Raw genomic sequence first — 12,094 nt, 5'->3', positions numbered from 1 at the left:
GTTGCAAAGCAGGAAGCATTACCTGTCTCTCTTAAAACCAAGCTTTCCGTGGCATTTAGAGAGAACGTTTGAGCTCAGAGTTCATTGTTAATTTGGGTTTGTGCGAAGAAGAACTTTAAGGCTGCAGAGGAAAGACCCGGCGTGGCGTTTTGTCGTCTGCGGCCAGCTGCCACGGCAGAGCGAACGAGTGCTGGCCCCCCAATACCCAGGGAACTTGGCCCTTGGCTTTCCACGACAGAGAAACAGAATCGGGGGGTTTTGAAAACATGCCCAAGGCCGTGCGTGTGAGGGATTGGAAGAATCTACAGCGTGGCAGCCTGCCGGGTGACATCACAGGAGTTGGAGGCAGGCTGTCCCTGCGCGCTTCTCCTGCCCCCTCTATGAAGGAGGCGCGGAGCCGGCCAGCCCTTGTCCCCCGCCGCCCGCCTCCCGCGCCTGCCTCTGCTTTGCCAGCCGGCGCGCTCGCGCGCTCTGCCTGGCAGAACACCGTGTGACTACCAAAGAGATCCGAGGGGGCCGCTCCCCTGCCACAGCCACTATTTATCATCTGATTGTGTTAAGCCCGATGTTTGTCATCAGCGAAAGGCTCTCAGAATCATATTTGCACATCTGAAAAGCCTGCTAATTTGGAAATGCCTCGAGCTGAACAAAGCCGCTTGCGTGCAGAGGAGGGACAGCATTTCTCCTTGGCTCGGGGACAACCCTTGAAGGAGCCCTGGGCTCCGGCCAGAAGCGGGCGCCTGGGGGCCAGGGAGGCTCCGGGAGGCCCCCCCAGAAGGAAGGAGGTTCTTGGAGGAGACGTGCGCCCGCTGGCCCCGCCCAGCCAGGGGCCACGAGGGACTTCTGTCCTGGGCGAAGCATGGCACAGGCGCCCGCCCGGGGACAACGGCCTCTCCGGCCACTCGCCGGCCCCCGCGGCCCCCTCCTCCTCCTCGGCTAACTGAAAACAAAACCAGGATGCCGTTGTGAAATTCGGCTCCCAGAGCGTCAGCAGCTCAGCGGCTGACCGTGTTTGTGCACACGGGAGCCACACGTGGTTTTCGCCCCCAGAAGGGGTCCCGGGCAGCCGAGGGTGACCCCCCGAGAGGGAGGGAGGCCAGGAGCCTTCTGCAGATTGCACAACGCGGCGCGCTTGTTTGTGCCTTTTGCTGCAGGTCCCGAGGAAAACAGTGTCTGCTGACTGCGGGGGCGGGGCGGCCGCCCGTGTGCACGTGTGGGCAAGCCCGGGCGTGCGGCTGGGCTCCGGACATCGGCACCTGCTGCTGCGGACTCAGTTTCCCCATCTGCTGGGGCTGCAGGGGAGGCCCCTAGCAGGCGTGCATCGGCTGTGCCAGGCAGAGCGTGGAGGAGGCACAGTCTCATGTAGTTTGGGCTCCAAATGCTTGGGGGTTGGGGGTGGTAACCCATTTCGCAGAGGAGAGAAGAGCTGGATGACCGACTCTGGCCTCTTCTCGGGGCCTTGCTCTGTCTGATGGGTGGCCATGCGGGGAGGGTTAGCCTGGTGGGTGGGGGTGTGTGGAGCACCTCATCTGTTGCTCTGAGGTCAGCTGGGGATTGTGTCACTCGGGCTGCATAGTGGATTACAGGGGGGCGGGGTGTTGTGACTGGGTCAGGTCCGGCCCACTATCGGTGAGGTCAAGGACGGGGCCGCTTCCCGTGGCCTCCCTCCTGCCCACCAAGAGCTGCCCTCCTGGTTGGCCCGGAAAGACGGGCTACCTGCTTCTCCCGCTCATCCCGAAGTGGTCACTTCAGGACCTGGGGGGCCTGTTCCCTGAGTGACAAGCCCCTGCAGTCATGTGGCAGATGCTGGGCCTGTCGCTGCTGGAAAAGATCCTTGGCCCGTGGGCTCCATGTCTACTAAGATCCAGAAGCAGGGAGCAGATGTCGCTCAGTGGATGTACCTGCCCCCAGGTATGAGGTCCCGGGTTCAGTCCCTGGCACCTCCTTTAAAAAAATAGAAAATAAAATACCGATGTCCCTCTGAGGTGTCACCCACTAAACTCTGCCAGGTGTTCACATCCCGAGGTGTTGGGGTTCGGGCAGGGGAGGTCAGGAGCAGAGGCCAGACAGAGAAGGGGTTCTTGAGGCAAAGGGAGACTTTTGAGAGTCTCTGAGCTTGACTCACTGTTAAGACAAAGGACTAGGAACTGACCTCCCCACTTTCAACAAGTGAACTCAGAAAATCGCCAGAGCTCTGCTTTTAGGCTGATACCTGCCCCCTGTGCCTGTGCAGTGAGCATTGCAGCTTGTTCTCCTGGGGCTTGCAGGGGCCACCCGGGTACTTCTGGGAAGTCCCAGGTGGAGCCCCTCCAGCACTGGCCCCTTCCTGTGTCCAGAAGGTTCTGGCCAGCTGACTCATGAGGGGCAGGGCTGGAGGGACCCGAAGGGTAAACGGGGCCCACTCTGGCCCAGCCAGGGCTGGCGAGGGCAGTGTCTGCATGGGGTCTGCCCCCGGGCATTGGGCTTCCCTCTCAGGCAGTGGGCTGGTGGGCTCTGCCAAGGGGTGGGGTGGGGTGGTGCTGGGGCCCGGTGACCCTGTGGAGCCTTCGGTTTCCTAGATGGCGTTTCCCCTGTGCTTTGATGGCTTCCAGCCAATGACCCGCGCTGCATGGGGCAGGTTCCAGTTTGCAGCCAGTCTCCACCAGTGGCTGCGCAACCTTGGGGCAAAAGGTTACCTTCTCCGAGCCTTGCTTTCTTACTGGGATGCTAATACGACCTCCCTCCCAGGGCTTCTTGAAAATAAATGAGCTAATGTTTGTGAAGGCACCCCGGGGCGCTGTCAGCCTCAACCCCTCTTCCTCATCGACTTGGTGAAAGTGGGTGTTAGGAGAAGTCCATGGCGCCGCTGAGCAGGATCTACCCGGGAAGAGGCTGCGGGAGAGGAGGGCGCTGGGGCCGCTGCTCCCACCCGGCGCTGGCCAGAGAGCCGGGGCTGCCTCCAGGGCCAGGGAGAGGAGCAGGATGTCGTGTCCGCACACGGGCGCCCACCTGCCGTGCCTGGCAGGGCTGCACCCTGCTGGGGACCCTGCCAAGAGCTGGGTCTCAGGAAGCCTGCTGTCAGGTGGGCGGTGACCCAGGGCTGATTTCTGATATTGAAATAGAGGACTCAGATGGGGCCAGAGCAGAGGCAGGTTTTCAGGTGAGAGTGGCTTGTGGGGAGCTGGTGCCGGCAATGGGGAGGGGAGCTCTGGAAAAGCGGGGATCCGCCCGTATCCAGGGGATGGTGGTCGAATGGGCGCCTGAAGGAGGAGCCAAGATTTTTTTTTTTTTTTTTTTTGGCAAGGAAACAACCACCAATCTGCCATCTCTGAATTTTAATGAAAAATGGCCAGGGGTGAAATTCCAGCAATGGGTTGTAATGGTGAAAGAATCCTCGGGCTTTAGGAGCCCAAATGCCCGTGGAGTAGGTGCCCTGAGATTTCCGGGGCTGCGGGTCCCGGTTCCTAGGCGTCCGGCCAGGGACCTGTGGCACCAGAATCACCCAGCACCTTTGCAGAACACAGATTCCGGGGAGCCACCGGCCGGGATTCTGCCAGGGGCCCGGGGCCTGGAAATCTGCATTTGAAAAGCCTCCCACCCCAGGTTTGATGCAGAATGAAGGGAAGGTCCAATTATTGGGGATTCTGCTGGGGACCCCACTTCTAGTGTGTCCAGACGCCCCCGCTAAGGGGAGGGGTCCGAGTCCCACGTGCCATCCCCCTGCCCCTGGGAGCAGCGGCCCGAGGGAGAAAGCCTCCTTCCCTGCCTTCCAAGAGACTCCTTCTCTTGCTGTAAAAGCTCAGCCACATTTAGTCTGGGCAGAGGTGGACTTTCTCTCCCTCCTGGCACCGTCCAGGTCACACTCGGTGACACGCGAGGGCTCCGTACGATGCCCACGCCTACCCGTCAAGTTCTGATCACACACTGAACCTGGATAATGCAGCGGCCCTACAGGATACGGCCGGGAACAAGGAGTTCTTGTCCCTGCACGCGCTGGACTAGCACCTGGAGAACCTGTTTGGCCACTCTGGTCCTGGGAGACAGGTGAGCCAAGCTCACTCCCGAGCTGGCCCTGCAACGCCCCTCTGTTGCCACACTGATCTCCCTGGGACAGGCGGCCCAGACACTTCCCTTCCCCAGGTGCGTTCAGGAGAACACCCTGCTGGGGTGGGGTCCCCTGGCTGCCTCCCAGCCCGAGACAGCCCAGCAGGGTCACGTGGCTCCTCCCCTCTTCGCCGCCCCCTCCTCTCCCCCAGGCGTATGCGTTTGCCTGCTATTCTTAGTCTCCTTTAAAGGCAGAGAAAACCAGATCCCTGGGAGGCCCAGGGAGATTAATTTCCTTACTCAAGTTCAGGATTGCTGTCAGTGGAGTTTGGGTTCAGGCGGACGAGCTAGCGAGTCCTGGTCTAGCACTTCAGCCACTGTACCGGAAAGCAGCCCCAGAGTCATCTCTGTAACCAGTTCTGGGGGGCCCCTGGTTTGATAGAAGTGTGCACCCACAGTGTTGAGGATGAAATCGTGTTCCCCGCAAGGAGCAGGGTCAGGTCAACTCCTGGTCCTGTGGCTGGGAGCCCATTTGTCAATGGACCTTTGAGGCTGGTACTAGTTAGGGTGCTCACACTGAAATGAGGGTGGGCCTCCATCAAATATGGGGGACCCCCTTATAGGCAAAGGAAATCAGGCCCAGAAAGAGAAAGCCATAGGGAAGAAAGAGCCGGAAACTGGAAGTCAACAGAACCTGGGAAAAAAGACGCTGGCGTGTGCATTGTCACGTGACAGAAAAGGCAAGGACCAAGAACCGCTGGCACCCAACCCCAGCTACCTTTGGGGAGAAAGCATCGTCTTGCTGGTGCCTTGATTTTGGACTGGTAGTGTTAAAACGGTGAGCCAATAAATCCCTGCTCTTTAAGCCAATGCATTGCTTAACATTTGTTTCAGCTGGTAGGAAATGAAAACAGGTTTTGGTACAGGAAAGTGATGTGCTGCCATTGCAAATACCTAAAAATGTGGCAAAGTCTTTGGGTAGAGGGTGGAGGGTAGAAGAATTGTGATGGCTCAGAAATAAGGGAGAGCTGTAGAGAGAGTTCATATCCGCCTTAGAGAATACATAATTTATCGTGAACAGATTTTTGGTAGAAATACAAACATTAAAGGTACTTTCAGTGAAGACTTAGGAGGAAATGATTAATGTGTCATTGGAAATTGGAAGAAAGTTCTGTCATAAAGCAGCAGAGAACTTGGCAAAGTTGTGTTCTGATGTGGTATAGAGGGCAGAACTTGAAAGTGATAACTTGAGTATTTAGCTGAGGTGATTTCCAAGTCAAGTGTGGAAGGTGCATCCTGGTTTCTCCTTGCAGCTTATAGTGAAAGGAGAAAGGAAAGAGATAAATTGAGAATTAAATGCTTAAGCACAAAGGACATGGCAGCGGATGATTTTGAAAATTCTCAGTCTTTCCAGACAGTGCCTTTTGAGACTTGGGCCAGAAGTGGCTCCACCAGGGACCTCCTTGAGCTTTTGGGAAGTGAGTCCCCAGAGGACAGGGCTCCACGTGAGGGTTTAACCGCACAGCCCTTTGCTAAAGAAAGTGTGCCTGGGTGTGGATCCGGTCGGCCACGTCAGTGGCGGCCAGGATTGAAGGCAGTTATCCAGGAAAAATCTGTGGGGAGTTCTGTTGTCTGATGGTTTGGACCCCCTGGAGCTGCACGTAAAGCCACAAAGGATCTGCAAAATTTGTATGAATGAACAGAAGCAATCTCTAAAAGGGAGAGCGAAGGGATGAAATGAAGGAAGAGTGACTTCAAGCATGGAAGCCCAGGTCTGGAACGAGGAGATCTCAGGCCAGGAGAGCAGACCCACCCACGTGGGTGGAAAGGGTAGGTTCTCCCTTGGGTTTGGAGGGGGCAGGCCATCTGCCCTGGTGCTTGGAGGGGGCGAGACTTGCACTCCATTCGCCAGGGGCAGTGCTGCCGTCCCACAGTGTCTGGCCCCCGGCGTTGGCAGGGAGCCTGGCCACCATCCAGATGTTCACAGAGGGTTGGGCCTACACCTGGTGTTTTGGGAGAGCAGGCCACAGTGCAGGCACTTAGGTGGCACTGCCATACCATCAGGCCTGGAGGACAAAATCGTCAGGCCACACATGGCCCTTAGATCATGAGATCTAATCTTAACCCTGCTGGATTTTGGCATTGTTGGGACACCTGAGCCCTGTTTTCCTTCCAGTTCCTTTCTCTAGAATGTGAATGTTTATCTTCTGCCTGTCCAACCATTGTATATTGGAAGCAGATACTTTGTTTTCTAAGTTTCCAGGTTCATCAGACAGAGGAATTTTGACCACACCCATAACTGATTTTAATGAGAGTTTGTACTTAGCATTGCAACTGGAATGACTTAAGGCTCTTAGGAGGCTGTGATGGCATGGGTGTATTTTGCATGAGGGAAGAACATGTTTTAGGGGTTCAGAGGGCAGACTGTTGGGGTTGAATCCTGTCTCCCATAAAAGGCTGGTTCAAGTCCCAACCCCTGCTCATGTGGGTGTGAACCCATTTTTAGTTAGGGACCTTGGAAGGTGTTATTAATCAAGATGTGTCCAAACTGAACGAGGCTGGGCTTTATCCAATATGGGTGAAGTCCTCATAAAAAAGGGAAATTTGAAACAGAGAGAAAGGTCATGGGAGAAGCCAGGAGCTGAAAGTTAACAGGACCGAGAAGAGAAAGGAAAAGAGGCTGCCATGTGCATTGCATGTGGTAGAAAAGCCAAGGACTAAAGATGGCTGGTACCCCACCCTGGAATGCCACGGTCTTTGGAGAGCAAGTGTCACCTGAGGTCACCTTGATTTTGGACTTCTCCTCTCCTCAAAACAGTGAGCCAATAGATTCCCACTGTGCAAGCCAACACATTCTATGGCATTTGTTTTAGCAGCTAGGAGGCTAAAACATACAGTCTCCAATAAAGTCAAATATTCCTGCTGGAAATATGAAGTTCATGAGCAGGTCAAAAGTTGGTGTGCTTTCTGGTTCATGCCCAGCAAATTCAGTTTATGAATCCTGGCATAAATAGATACAGACTTTTTGACTTTAAAAAAAGTTGAACCTCTGTACAGATCTGCCAGCGTTGGAAAAAGAGCTATTCATTTATTCACAGCCACAAGGATGTGGGCTGATAGCTTTGCCTTACATTTCTTAAAAGAAAGCCATCTTAATTTGTTGAATACGTGTGATGAGACAGAGGCTCTTGTTTCACAATGAATGGCTATGGCAGGTCACAGAGGCAAGGGGCAAATGTGAATTGGTTTATTTCCCAAAGGACCAGGGAGACCACTTCCTGTTTACAATCATTAAGTTCAAGTATCAGAAGCTACCTCTAAAGTGAAAATGCTCAGAGTGATGATGTGTGCATGAACTGGGCAGGGAAATGAGAAAACCGGTCAGATCCATCCAGTTAGCCATTCCCGGGAGGAAGTGCTCCTGTGCCTTTGGGGTCTGCCCCGGCGTGGACCCAAGGTGAATGAGAGCCACAGCCAGTGGAGTTCAAGAGCTGGACGGTGAAGAGTTTTTATTTTTTTATCCCCCCCGCTGGTGGCTTTTTGTGTGCTGTCTGCTCTCTGTGTCCATTCACTGCATGCTCTCCTGTGTTTCTGCTTGTCTCCCTTTTCTTTTCTTTTCTTTTTTGTTGCGTCACCATGCTGAGTCGGCGCTCCGCGGCACCTGCAGGGTGCGGGCGAGGCTGCCTTCACCAGGAGGCCCCGGGACACGAACCCAGGGCCTCCGGTAGGGTAGATGGGAGCCCAACTGATGGAGCCACAGCCACTTCCCTGGTGAAGACTTTTGAAAGGCAGGAGGCTTGGCCCTTCTGTACCTGACAAATCAAATCAGAAGGCCTCCTTCTCTTCTCTGCATCCTGAGGAAGGCGGTGGAGAGGAGGGCCGTGAAGGAAGAGTCCAGCTTGCAATGTGCTTTCCAATTTGATGGATGTGGATGGACTCGGACCACCCAGCCAAAAAGAAGATAGTGCAGCGAGAAGAACCGGAAGTGTGGAGGCAGGCAGGGTTTGGTCCGGCCCCCGCAGGGTGCTGGGGTTTGCACGAAGTCACCTGTTCTGCTTAGCCTGTTGTTGACCAGCCTGTTTGTTGACCTGTGAGCCTGAGGCCACTTCAGCAACCCTCTTTGAAAGCTGGCTCTGAGCTGTGTTCTCTACCTGCCTTGCCTTGCTCTGTCCTCCCTGCTGCGCCGTAAGCTCCATATTGCTTCCCGTGCATTTCACACGCGGGGAAGTTTTGTTTTGGGGAGCTTAGGGAATCTAACCAAGTCCCGTGACTCAGCAAGGGCAGAAGTGGGGTGTCAAACTAGGTCTGTTGTCCCCTATGGCAGGGTTCCAGGCTCCTCTGTTCTGTCCCGCCCCACACCTGTTTCGGTTGTAAAGTAACAAAGGGACGGATGTGAAGTTCAGAGAGCAGGGCTTGTTGATATTAGAGGGAGGCTAAGGCTTCCTGCTTCACAATCCTGTCGTCAAAAGTGAGCTACGAATCTTCAAAAAAATGCAATAAAAAAAAGAATAGAAATCTGAAAAAAAAAGTGAGACTTGTAATGTATACATCTTTAGGATGTTACATGGACCCGTGATTGATTTACAGATTCAGGAGACTTGTTTCTGCCGAGGGAAGAGGGTCCCCTCGTGCACTGGGGCTGGCCGGCGGGCAGCAGGTTGACGGTAGGGACCAGCGGGCTACCCCGTTGGACCCCTCGTGCATGTGGAGGGCCACGCCAGCTTGCTTCCGATCAGGACTTTGTTGCCACAGTGGTGCAAGCTGTGCCACTAGAGCTTGGGGTTTGGTGCCCCTGCAGACAGAGTCCTGTGGGGTCTTTGGAGATAAGGAAGAGGAGTGGACAGTGGGTAGGGGGAGGAACGGGCCCCCGACTCCCACGTGGCGTCTCTGCAGCCGGCAGTGGCAAAAGATCTTCAGTGGGTCTCCAGGGCATGGGGAAAGTATGTGGGGGCACTTTTTTTTGGGTGGGTGTTTGAAACAATGGTTCTGGAGACTACTGGTATTTGTGGGCCAGGGGAACCGTGCTTGAGAATGGTCCCCTGCTTAAACATTATTCCATCCTTTGGATGAACAATCTGTTTTAAACCTTTTGGGTCTGTTCCCATCCCTGCATTCTGTCCAACACAATGCACACATACCTGATTGTCACAGACATTAAATTTTCCAGAAATTCAGCGACTGTGCATGACAAGGGCAGATCTAGATTTGGTTTTGCTCAGAGATTTGTTGAGATTTGATTATCATTTCAGAAAATCATGGCAATGATGGCCGTGGCAGGCACAGGGCTTGATTGACCAAATCAATACCCACTACCAGGTGGTATTTGCCGCTGCGGCATTCGCAGAAGTTTTAGCTGAGCTGTAAGTATCTGAGGACTTGACTACGTCCTCTAGTGGAGTTGTGTTGAAGCATTTACACATTGAAATAAATATGTTATTGTAAATTACTGCTCTTTTAAGTTTTCTTTTGTATTTTAGCAGTTAAGATTATACACACATACACACATATTTATAACCCATCCATCTATCCATCCATCCATCCATCCATCCATCCATCTATATCTCCCTAATCTATGTGCCATCTATCTACCCACCTCCTATTTTTCTCTATCCATCCATCCATTTAGCCATAATCCATCTATACCTGTTTATTTATCTACCCATACATCCATCTATATCTACTCTATGTATCATCTACATACATATCTATATATTTGTCTATCATCTATATCTAGCTCTTTCATCTATCTAATGTATCTGCTCTATCTATAGTATCTACGATATCTATCCTTCTATATCTATCTAATGTACTCTATCTATCCTCTATATCTGTCCTTCTATCTCATCTATCCATCCATCCAGTCTTTCTATCTAATCTGTCTACTTTCTGTCCATCCATCTATCATCTCATGTTGTTCTGGTAGATATTATTCAAGAATTTCACTTGAAGATAGTACAGGGAGTGTTAAAATTACTTGCTATAAAAAGCGGCTGCCCTACCCAGCCATTCCCAGGAGCAATCCTCGTGCACCCATCACACTGCAATGGAGGAAGCACCCACAGCCCTGCCTCCCTCTGGGTGAGCCTCCTCAGGCCCCTCGAGCCTCTGGAAAGGCCTGCTGCTTGCCCTGACCCCCAGCGGAGCTCCAGAGGTGCTGCCCCCTCCCATGCTGGGTGGGCTGGGTGGGCTGTGTGTTGCCGGGCGGCAGGAGCAGTGGGCCTGAGAAGGTCACGGGCCCCTGGGCTCCTGCCTAGAGTATGGCTGGCTCTGGCCACTCAGCTCCCAGGGGCATGGCTCCTGCAAAGGCTGGTGTGTTTGTTTGTTCCCACTCAGATCCTCACGTGCGGCAAGTTCCCGGAGGTGACCCAGTGTTTGCTTTCTGGCCCGTTCAATGGTGTGTGGAAATGCCTGTTGACACAGGGAGATAAGATGGTAAGACGGGAAGGCTGCCGGGGCCAAAAAGTCCTGTTGATTCCGTGGCTGCAGGTTGGAACCCTTGGGTTCTTTCAAGCGTTGCAGCAGAAAAGCATACAAGACGTTCCAAGTCATCTCCCGAAGGTTCTGGAAACCATCCAGATACCCTGCACCTCATTTGGCTGTGGCCTCCATGACTACCACGGGGCTAAGTGTCTAACTCTCCCTCTTCCGGATTCAAAGACCTTGTAGCTTACCTGAAGACTCTCCCGCTCTGCCCCGACTTTCACCCCTCCCCCACAGCTGTCACTTGTCCCTGAAGGGTTGTTTGGTTTTAGAGGTGCGGGCTGTCACTGAATTAGGGAGCAGGGCCATCTTTACCAACCGTTTCGTTTCAGGCGACTGTGCCCATTTCCTCACAGCAGGTGTCGAATGAATCTGGTTTTCTTTGCTGTCTCCCTAACCGGGTTGGAGGATGATTCTAGCAGATGGAGTCCCAAACTGCTTGGAGTAAAATCGTAGAAATAAACGCAGGGCCTCTGAGAAGCCTCTTGGTGGGAGAGGATGCCTGCGGGGGAATAAATTCTGGCAGAATTGCTGAATTACGGTGAAGGAGCCCGTCTCATTCATTTACAGTCTCGCCGCTCGCCTGCTCAGTGACCCCAAATCGAGCTCCTGCGCGAGGATGCTGCTGCTGGTTGCTATGGAGCCCTGCGGCAGTTGTTGGGGAAAATCTCTGCTATGCAGTGTGTGTGCGTGGGTTGTGCATCCCTGTGCGAGTGTGTGCACACATGTGTGTTGCCAGCGGACTGTTCGCTCCTGCATACACATGGGTGAAAATGCGTCCCAGTGTGTGCGTAGGTGCGCGTGCAGTATGTGGGTGGGTGGGTGCGCTCTAGTCTCTAAGATTGTGGCGAGGTCAAAAGTCACCTCTAGATTAATCCCACCTCGTCCCTGCTGGAGGCGGCCCAGCTGCCGCCCCAGCTCGCAGCAGATGGCCCCCTGTCGCCCCAGGAGATGCGGGGCTGGGGCTGCAGAGGCCGGCACAGCCAGATCTCATCCCGCAGGCTGCCGGCCCCCACCCTGCCCTCCTCCTGCAGCTCCTTGCCTGAGGAAAGCCTGAAATGCGAAGTGGAGGAGGCAGGAGCCAGAGAGAAGGGATTGGGGCTGGGGCGGGAGGCAAATCAGGCAAGGAGGAGAGCTGGGAACCGGGGCTGCTCTCAGCGAGGGCACCCCCAGAGGTGGGCGGGGCAGGCGAGGCTTCAGGTGGATCATCTGGAACCCCAGGGAGGCAGGGGCGTGAGGTGGGCACCGGTGGGGGCAGCTAACACGTGACCCTGTGCCCAAGGCATTTAGAAAAAGCACTGCCCACCGAAGTGGCTGCTTTGGAATGACGGCCAGCCACCAAATTCTTAGCCTGTGTCTGCGCTGAACAGGAGGAGTTGGCAGCTTCTGGGGGTGAGAGAAGGGGCCGGCGCGTTTGTGCAACTGTCATCCCGGCTTTGCCGAGACGCGCTCCCCCGGGGGTCAGGACCACCCGGCGGGTTCGCTCTCTGGGGAAAGCCTGGGCTCGCTGACGTGGGGCATTCAGCAGGGAAAAGGCAGGACGGAGCAGGGGCTGCCCCTCCACGGCAGGCCCAGGGAGGCGGGAAGCCTT

At 54.5% G+C, this 12,094-nt stretch overlaps 1 long non-coding RNA gene across 4 annotated transcripts; it reads left to right on the top strand.

Annotated features, from left to right (window-relative positions):
• The first annotated feature begins 1,591 nt into the window (after positions 1–1,591).
• LOC139439478 (uncharacterized) lies at positions 1,592–11,483 on the top strand. Of its 4 annotated transcripts, XR_011649345.1 has the most exons (4): positions 3,338–4,119; positions 4,647–4,861; positions 10,357–10,455; positions 10,836–11,483. It is a non-coding gene; the product is annotated as an uncharacterized lncRNA (long non-coding RNA). The 4 variants fall into 4 exon arrangements; XR_011649343.1 differs by lacking the exons at positions 3,338–4,119; positions 4,647–4,861 and adding an exon at positions 1,592–3,139; XR_011649344.1 differs by lacking the exons at positions 3,338–4,119; positions 4,647–4,861 and adding an exon at positions 1,593–1,911.
• The last annotated feature ends 611 nt before the right edge of the window (positions 11,484–12,094 follow it).

The sequence above is a fragment of the Dasypus novemcinctus genome, chromosome 8, assembly GCF_030445035.2.
Source record: "Dasypus novemcinctus isolate mDasNov1 chromosome 8, mDasNov1.1.hap2, whole genome shotgun sequence".
Classification (NCBI taxonomy): domain Eukaryota; kingdom Metazoa; phylum Chordata; class Mammalia; order Cingulata; family Dasypodidae; genus Dasypus; species Dasypus novemcinctus.
This window is presented reverse-complemented; position numbering and strand designations above follow the sequence as displayed.